This window comes from Silene latifolia, chromosome 7, assembly GCF_048544455.1.
Source record: "Silene latifolia isolate original U9 population chromosome 7, ASM4854445v1, whole genome shotgun sequence".
Taxonomy (NCBI): Eukaryota; Viridiplantae; Streptophyta; class Magnoliopsida; order Caryophyllales; family Caryophyllaceae; genus Silene; species Silene latifolia.
The window spans coordinates 2,147,127-2,156,221 of record NC_133532.1 but is presented as its reverse complement, the minus strand read 5'-3'; positions in this window follow the sequence as shown (position 1 = coordinate 2,156,221).

The window sequence follows — 9,095 nt, the reverse complement described above, 5'->3', positions numbered from 1 at the left end:
CCGTACTTTCAGCGAGTATTTGGATAAGTGTATCATCTTGTTCATAGACGACATACTAATTTACTCGAGAGATGAGGCTGAACACGAGAGTAATCTTCGTGTTATTTTGGAGACTCTGCGTAAGCAGAAGTGGTATGCTAAGTTCTCGAAGTACGAGTTTTGGCTAAGGGAAGTTACCTTCTTGGGTCATGTGATATCTGGCGATGGAGTTATGGTTGATCCGTCGAAGATCCGAGTTGTGGTCGATTGGGAGAGTCCAAAGAATTTGAACAAGATTCGAAGTTTCCTTGGTCTAGCTGGGTATTATCGTCGGTTTGTGCATGATTTCTCTAAGATCGCGAGACTGATGACTCAGTTAATGAAGAAGGAATCCAAGTTCATTTGGACTGAGGCTTGTGAAGCTGCTTTCCAGGAGTTGAAGAAATGGTTGACTACCGCTCCAGTTGACTCTACCAGAAGAGGGCATTGAGTTCGATGTCTTTTGCGATGCATCGAAGTTTGGCTTGGGTTGTGTCTTGATGCAAAATGGTAAGTTGTGGCTTATGCTTCCCGTCAGTTGAAAGTTCACGAGATGAACTATCCGACTCACGATCTTGAGTTACCAGCATTGGTGTTTGCTCTTAAGCTGTGGCGACACTACTTGTATGGAGTCTCTTGCAACATTTATACGGATCATAAGAGTGTGAAGTATATCTTCACTCAGAGAGATCTTTACATGAGGCAGAGACGTTAGCTGGAGCTGCTTAACGACTACAAGGTTGAGCTGCAGTATCATGAGGGTAAGGCAAACGTGGTTGCCGATGCTTTAAGTCGTAAGGTGTGTCACGCCATGAGCTCCGTGATGGTGTTACCTGATGACTTGAGTCGCGAGTTCCAGAAGATGAGCATTGAGGTAGTTCTTCCTGGTACTTTAGATTTGAGTGCGATGGTTGCTGAACCCGAGATCCTTCGTGAGATCCGAGTTAAGCAAAGAGTGGATGAATTTCTAGAAGGAGTCTGAGTCGTTATAAGTGAAGGTCGTGCCAAAGGCTTCGACGTTGGACCTGATGATGGTCTGCGATTCCAAGGTCGTTGGTGTGTGCCTAGCCGTGAGGTCTTAAAATGTAGGATTCTCAAGGAGGCTCATAGTACTCCATATTTGGTTCATCCTGGTGGTGATAAGATGTACAAGGATCTGAAACTACGGTTTTGGTGGCCGGGTAATAAGAAAGAGATTACCGAGTTTGTGAGCCATTGTCTGATCTGTCAGAAGGCCAACTTCGAACATCAGAGACCTGGTGGTCTAGTACAACCTTTGGAGATTCCCACCTGGAAATGGGATTCGATTTCAATGGATTTTGTCATGGGTTTGCCGAGGTCGCCGAAAGGAATGAATGTGATTTGGATCGTGGTTGATCGTTTATCTAAGGTCGCGCATTTTATTCCGATGAAGGAGACATGGAGCTCGAGGAACTAGCGAATGCTTATCAACGAGAGATCATTTGTCTTTATGGGGTTCCTAAGGATATCATCTCCGACCGTGATCCGAGGTTTTGCTCTCAGTTTTAGAAGAAGCTGCAGTTGACTTTGGGCAGTGAGCTTAAGATGATTATGGCTTTTCATGCCGCTACTGATGGTCATCCTGAGCGTACGATTCAGACGCTTGAGGACGTGTTACGAGCTTGTGCTTTGGAGTTCCAAGTTTGTTGGGAGAAGAGTTTACCGCTTGTGGAGTTCTCCTACAACAACAGTTACCAAGCGAGTGTTCAGATGGCTCAGTTTGAGGCACTTTATGGAAGGAAGTGTCGTAGTCCTTTGTGTTGGGACGATTCTAGTAAGGCAGTCATTCTTGGTCTAGAGATGGTTCAGGAATCGATTGAGCAAGTGAGGTTCATCCGCGAGAAGCTTAAGGCAGCCCAGGATCGACAGAAGACGTATGCAAACTTGTGGCGTAGGCCGATTGAGTTTGAGGTTGGCGATAAGGTTTTCCTTAAGGTTTCGCCGATGAAAGGTGTCAAGAGATTTGGGATTAAGGGCAAGCTTAGTCCTAAGTACATTGGACCTTATTAGGTGCTCGAGAGAGTTGGTGAGGTAGCCTATAGGTTGGCTTTACCTCCGCACTTGTCAAAGGTTCACAATGTGTTCCATGTGTCGGAGTTGAGTCGTTATCGGAGTAATCCTTCTCATGTTCTACATGCTGATGTTATCGAGGTTGAGCCTAACCTGACTTATGAGGAACGACCCGTTCGTAATTTGGAACGTCAGGAGAAGAGGTTAAGGAATAAGGTTGTACCTTTGGTTCGTGTTCTGATGTGTGCATTTTATATAGGCATTTTGTACTTCATTTGCATGCATTCGTATGCTTATTTAGTAGTGTTTAGCTACAAATGTCCCCCGAATTGTCTACTTTGGTTTCTCTTATATTATTTGCAGGTATGAACCGAAAACGAGCATAATCAAGCTTAATACATGTCCCTATACATGCATTTAGGAGATGAGTTGAGTCGGAGCTTGGAAACTACTAATTGTGACGCGCAAGGAAGTAAGATAGCTAGGCGAGCAAGGGAAGAACTTCAAATTACTAGTGCCTAATTTGAAGAGCCATATATCGAGTTCTACAACTGATTTTCAGGTTATTCCAATTGGATATGAAAGCTTGTCCTATTAGGGTTCCAAAGCCACCGGAAACGCACTGTTTTCCAAAGTAATGAACAACTAGCAGCCATTTGAAGTTCAGTGCGCGAAGCAGGAATTATGCGCCGGAAACCACTCGATAGAGTACTATAGTGTTCGATCGAGTAGTTTATGTCCTCGATCGAATAGCCTCTTTTTGATATTGTTCGATTGAGTAGGTTTTCTACTCGATTGAAAGGTTTTGCTATAATTTACTCATTATAGGAGTTTTAAAGTACTCGATCGAGTACTTTTCTATCTGCCGCAATGTTTTAATATCGTTTAGGTTAATAATTATTTTTCCTATAAATAGGAAAGACATAATTAGGTTTAAAACTCTCTTTTTCTCTATTCCTCTTCTCTCTTTTTCTCTCCCCTTTCCTTCGACACTCACTACTCCTCTATGAGAACTCTAACTTTGGATTTTGCCTCTTGTAATCGGTACTGTTACTCTGCTCTTAATTCCTAATCTATTATTGCTTCTTATTATTTTCTCTCCTTTGTTCTTTTTAATTTCTCTTTCTCCCTTTTACTATGTTGAATCTTTATAGTTTATGTATTATTGTTGTTTGCCCAATAATGATGCTTAGCTAATTCTCCCTTGCTAAGACATAGGGGAGCTATGATTTTTGGAAAATTTTGAAATAGGTGATTAGACTTGATGCGAATTTAATCTATGTTGTTAATCGTTACACATAACTGTTCTTGTTTATTTGAGTCGACGCATATAGGTAATGAATCACTGTACACCTCGACCTAGATCGAAAGATTGGAAAGGGTCAGACCTGTAGCGAACATTATGACACTCTAGTGAGGGCGAAAGCTAAGCTAATAGTGCCTTAGGGTGAATTGAAACCGAAAGGAGATATTCGCTACCCTGTAGATCGAGTTTTCATTGACCTGAGACCCTAGATTACGTTTCCTAAGAATCATGGTGAACCGACTGTCTCAGCTACTCTCTCTGCCTATTATTATCGACTCTCTCCTTTATTTCTCTTATTCTATTCCTCTCTTTTAACCTCATTAGATTAGAACAATCATTTAAACCCCCCCCCCCCCCCATCTTGTGACTTTAGGCAGACTGAATTGACCAGTAGATATTGACCGCCTCCCTGTGGAGATCGACCCTACTTACCACTGACTTCTGTTAGTAGTACTTAGGTATTTATTTTTTGTACTGAAACGACGATATCAAATTTTGGCGTCGTTGTCGGGGAGGCAACTATTTTATTTAGTTGTTTATTTTTTTTTCTGTCTTTAGCCTCATGGGATTAATTTCTTGAGGCAGTTCTCATCTTTTTCTCTAGTGTTGTTTTGATAGGCCCTACATGTCCTACCTAGACAGTTCTAGGTAAAAGATCATCAAAGGGAAGGCTTGAGTACCTTTGATCTTCCACATAAGTTCCATCCTATGGGCCAACAGGTGGTTTACTGTGAAAGATGTGGTACTGCTGGGCACAATGCCATTATTTGCTTGGCGGGGAACGACAAAGTCTATGCGTTTAGGTAGCGTAGACAAGCTAGTCATTCCATTACATATGTGCCGCCACATTCGTTTGAACAACAAGGCTATCAAAAACCTCCATTCGTTTGGCCACTGAAACAACAAGCTCCTCCTCCTGATAAACAGAAAGAAGAAATTGCTGAAATGAAGTCTTTGATTAAGACACTTGCACTTAAACTGCAAGAAGATAATAGATATAAGGAAGCTCAATTCAATGATCTGGAGTCTCAAATAGCTCGGTTAGCAGCCGAGTCGAACATTAGGCACTCAGAGAAGGTACACGCTACCTACACAGATACCAGTCTTTCTTATAAAGGACCTGGATTACCTATTGACGACAATAATATGTATGACTCGGAATACGAAGATCTATATGAAAATGAAGCATTTCTTGAAGATTTCTGCACTGTACAACGACATACACTCGATCGAACTAGTCATAGTGTTCGATCGAGTGAATTATATGAGGAAGACCTCGATCGAGCAGATCATGATGTTGGATCAAGTAATATTCAAGAGGAGAGTCTTCGATCGAGTACACTCTTTGCTCGATCGAACATATTAGCCACGGAGAGCATTGATATGTCATCTTGGTTCGTTTTGGATGACGATTTTGATGAAGATAATGGTTATGGTGAATCTCCCATTTGGAAAGTGGAGCTGGATACTCTTGAGGCTGCGATATATGAGACAGAACCCACCGGGGAAGGGAATGAGAAGGTAGCTGAGTCAGTGGCTATTCCTAGCGTGGAAGAGGTAATGTATTCTTTTGTCAATGATTCCGACGTTAGGAGTGACCAACCTGAGGTAATTAACGATAATTTTATTATTATTGGTATAAATCGTATAGTACCTCATATGACTTATGCTTTATATTTCAATACTCTACCTCCTCCCGGTTGGACGAATAAGTTAACAATTTTTCACCATACTTGTCATCAGAAATTCGTTAAGCTAAGACGGTACCTTAGATTTCTTTTAAATGCTCCTAAGCTCTCTTATTTTCCACCGACGGTTAATTTGAGCTTTTATATTCCGCCCGTAGCTGGAGGGCAGAATTATTTTGTGGATAAATTTGGGAGCTGTCATAGGAAATTCGTTAGGCTTAAACGGATGCACATTTTAATTTCCTATATTATTATTCTATTATGGTGCTACTTACAGTTTTGTGTAGCACATGCACATGTATTTGATCGGCTGCTGCGTGCTTTGAGCTGTTTTGACTGCTTAATTGGAAAGGCTGGCCGAAGAAAAGATGGTCGAGCTGGGACCTGTCTGAAGCTAGCGCTGTCCGGGAGGAAACCCGGAGTTTAAATTTTTAGTTGATTTAATTTTAAGTTTCTGTTGCGTATGTAATAATTGGTTTTTAAACCATTGACTAGAACAATTAGCTTATTTTGTTGGCTCCACGGACTGTTTATTGTATCTTTGCAGGAATCTAATGTGGATGGCTCGATCGAGTACTTTTTATACTCGATTTAACCCTTTTGCTGCTGATTTCACTCGATCGAACATCTGCTCCCTTCGATCGAGTGCCTGCAAAAGACGATCTTTCGATCGAGAGCCCTACTTTCTCGATCGAAATGCTTAGGTGCCAAGGTCACTCGATCGATCATTGGGTCCTTTCGATCGAGTACTTCTGTTTTGATTTACAGCCAGTGACGCTGTTCTGCAGCTGTTTGCGACCTCCCATTTTGCTGGCTGGTTTGGGGAGGTCCCTACTTCGCGTACTTTGTAAGTTTTCCGCATCTCACTCTCTCCTTTTTTAGTTTGCATTTCCTTTCCCTATTTTTGAGTACAATGAGGGCATTGTACGGTTTAGTTTGGGGAGGTTATGCATCCATATCTGTGTCTGCATGTTGTTTCTATTGCATTTCTGTTATCACGTTTAATTTCTGTATGCATTGTTGTTCATTTTTTATAAAATTCAAAAATCTCATAAAAATTAAAAAAATTGGAAAATTCAAAAAAAAATTCACGTTTACTTTAGCATATAGGTTGAGTCGGAACGGTGGATTTCTATGATGATATTGCACTATAATTTGCCCTTTTGCTTAAGCCTTGCATAAATTAATATCTTTAGCTTTGTCTTTTGCATGATCTACGAGTTAATGTTTAAATACAGCTGAACAAATAGACTTGACCTGAAATTTTGTCAAACTACTTATAATTTCTAAGATTTAGAGCCTTATAAACTGGTGTCATTTATGACCAGTTTCATGTAGGATTGTGAATAGTATACTCCTTGCAAAACATGTTCATTATTCTGCACGTTTATGAAATTCAATTGCTTTTTGCCTACATACATTCGGGTTAGTGGTTGGTGTCACATGCAGGGAGGTGCTTACAATTCCCCTTTCCTTTCATTTTTACCCATTAAACTCCACATTTAGCCAAATTTGGCTGTTGACCCTTAACTACACCAAATTTAGCCTGCCTTGTCAAGCTAGTTTATATTGTTTTGTGGTATATTGTTTATTGTGCCAAGTTTAGTTTGTATTGTATTATCAGGAGTTGGTAATTTATGGAAATGGAGGATGAGAAAAAACAATTGAAAAAAAAAGAAAAAAAAAAGAAAAAGAAAAAAACGTGAAAGGAAAGAAAAGAAAAAGAAAAATAGACCGTGTAAAAAGAAAAATTCATTTGTGACGGTCTTACTCCTATACTTTACCTATTTATTTTGAGGAGTTGTGTTGGTTGAGTGAGTTTTTGTGCCATATGAAGGGTACTTAAGTTTGATTTTATAATTGGTTAGGAATTGGATGTTGTTATATGGTATTGTTTAAGTGCTAGCTTGACGCTTTACCTCCACATTTTCCATACTCGTTTTGACTTTTCTTACCCATTGCCTCACTTTACCATATTTTTGTAAGCCCTCGGTTGTGACAGGCCTTGTGTGGTTGGAATGTATGTACGGTAGTTAGAATTGTCTATCATATTAGTTGCATGCATGTTTATGTGAGTCGTAATTTAGGTGAGCGACTATATTTCTTTCTCTCTTACACTCATATGCTTACCCTTTGCTTCATGAGAGAAGAGTGACTCGTGAGAGTCCATTATTAAAGGTCTTGCACGGTCGACGGTTCAGCTTTATTATAAACATCTTACAACTCGTTTGCATTTGATAGGTTTTGCTATAAGTGTTAGTTTGTTGCAAAATCGGTTTAAGTGGACAATTTGTAGCTAGCTCTGAGTTTTCTTTTCTGTTCCATTAGCTTTGCATATAGTTTGCTTAGGGACAATAAAAGGTTTGGTTTGGGGAAGTTTGATGCGTGCATTTTATATAGGCATTTCGTACTTCATTTGCACGCATTCCTATGCTTATTTAGTAGTGTTTAGCTACAAATGTCCCCCGAATTGTCTACTTTGGTTTCTTTTGTATTATTTGCAGGTATGAACCGGAAAGGAGCATAATCAAGCTTAATACATGTCCCTATGCATTCATTTAGGAGATGAGTTGAGTCGGAGCTTGGAAAGTACTAATTGTGATGCGCAAGGAAGTAAGATAGCTAGGCGAGCAAGGGAAGAACTTCAAATTACTAGTGCCTAATTTGAAGAGCCATATCTCGAGTTCTACAACAGATTTTCAGGTGATTCCAATTGGATATGAAATCTTGTCCTCTTATATTTCCAACGCTACCGGAAAAGCGTTCTTTTCCCAAGTAACGAAAAAATGGCGGCCGTTTGAAGTTCAGTGCGCGAAGCAAGAATTATGCGCTGGAAACCACTCGATCGAGTACTATAGTGTTCGATCGAGTACTTTAAGTCCTCGATCAAATAGCCTCTTTTTGATAGTGTTCGATCGAGTAGGTTTTCTACTCGATCGAGAGGTTTTGCTATAATTTACTCGATAGAGGAGTTTTAAAGTACTCGATCGAGTACTTTTTTATCTGCCGCAATGTTTTAATATCATTTAGGTTAATAATTATTTTTCCTATAAATACGAAAGATATAATTAGATTTAAAACTCTCTTTTTCTCTCTTCCTCTTCTCGCTTTTTCTCTCCCCCTTCCTTCGACACTCACTACTCCTCTCTGAGAACCCTAACTTTGGATTTTGCCTCTTGTAATCGGTACTCTTACTCTGCTCTTAATTCGTAATCTATTATTGCTTCTTATTGTTTTCTCTCCTTTGTTCTTTTTAATTTCTCTTTCTCCCTTTTACTATGTTGAATCTTTTAGTTCATGTATTATTGTTGTTTGCCCAATAATGATGCTTAGCTAATTCTCCCTTGCTAAGACATACAGGAGCTATGATTTTAGGGAAATTGTGAAATAGGTGATTAGACTTAGATGCGAATTTGATCTATGTTGTTAATCGTTACATATAACTGTTCTTGTTTATCTGAGTCTACGCAAATAGGTAATAAATCACGGCACACCTCGACCTAGATCGAAATATTGGAAAGGGTAAGACCTATAGCGAACATTAGGACACTCAAATGAGGGCGAAAGCTAAGCTAATAGTGCCTTCGGGTGAATTGAGACCGAAAGGAGATATTCACTACCCTGTAGATCGAGTTTGCATTGACCTGAGACCCTAGATTACGTTTCCTAAGAATCATGGTGAACCGACTGTCTTAGCTACTCTCTCTGCTTATTATTATAGACTCTCTCCTTTATTTCTCTTATTCTATTCCTCTCTTTTAACCTCATTAGATTAGAACAATCATTTAAAAACCCCCCATCTTGTGACCTTAGGCAGACTGAATTGACAAGTAGATAGTGACCGCCTCCCTTTGGAGATCGACCCCACTTACCACTGACTTCTGTTAGTAGTACTTAGGTATTTATTTTTGGTACTGAAACGACAGTATCAGGTTCTATGGAGGAGTCAGAAGTTCGAGCACGAGACTTGGGAAACCGAAGCGTCTATGCGAGAGAAGCATTCGCATCTTTTCGAGTGAGGTAGTTCTCTTATCAAGTTTCGAGGACGAAAC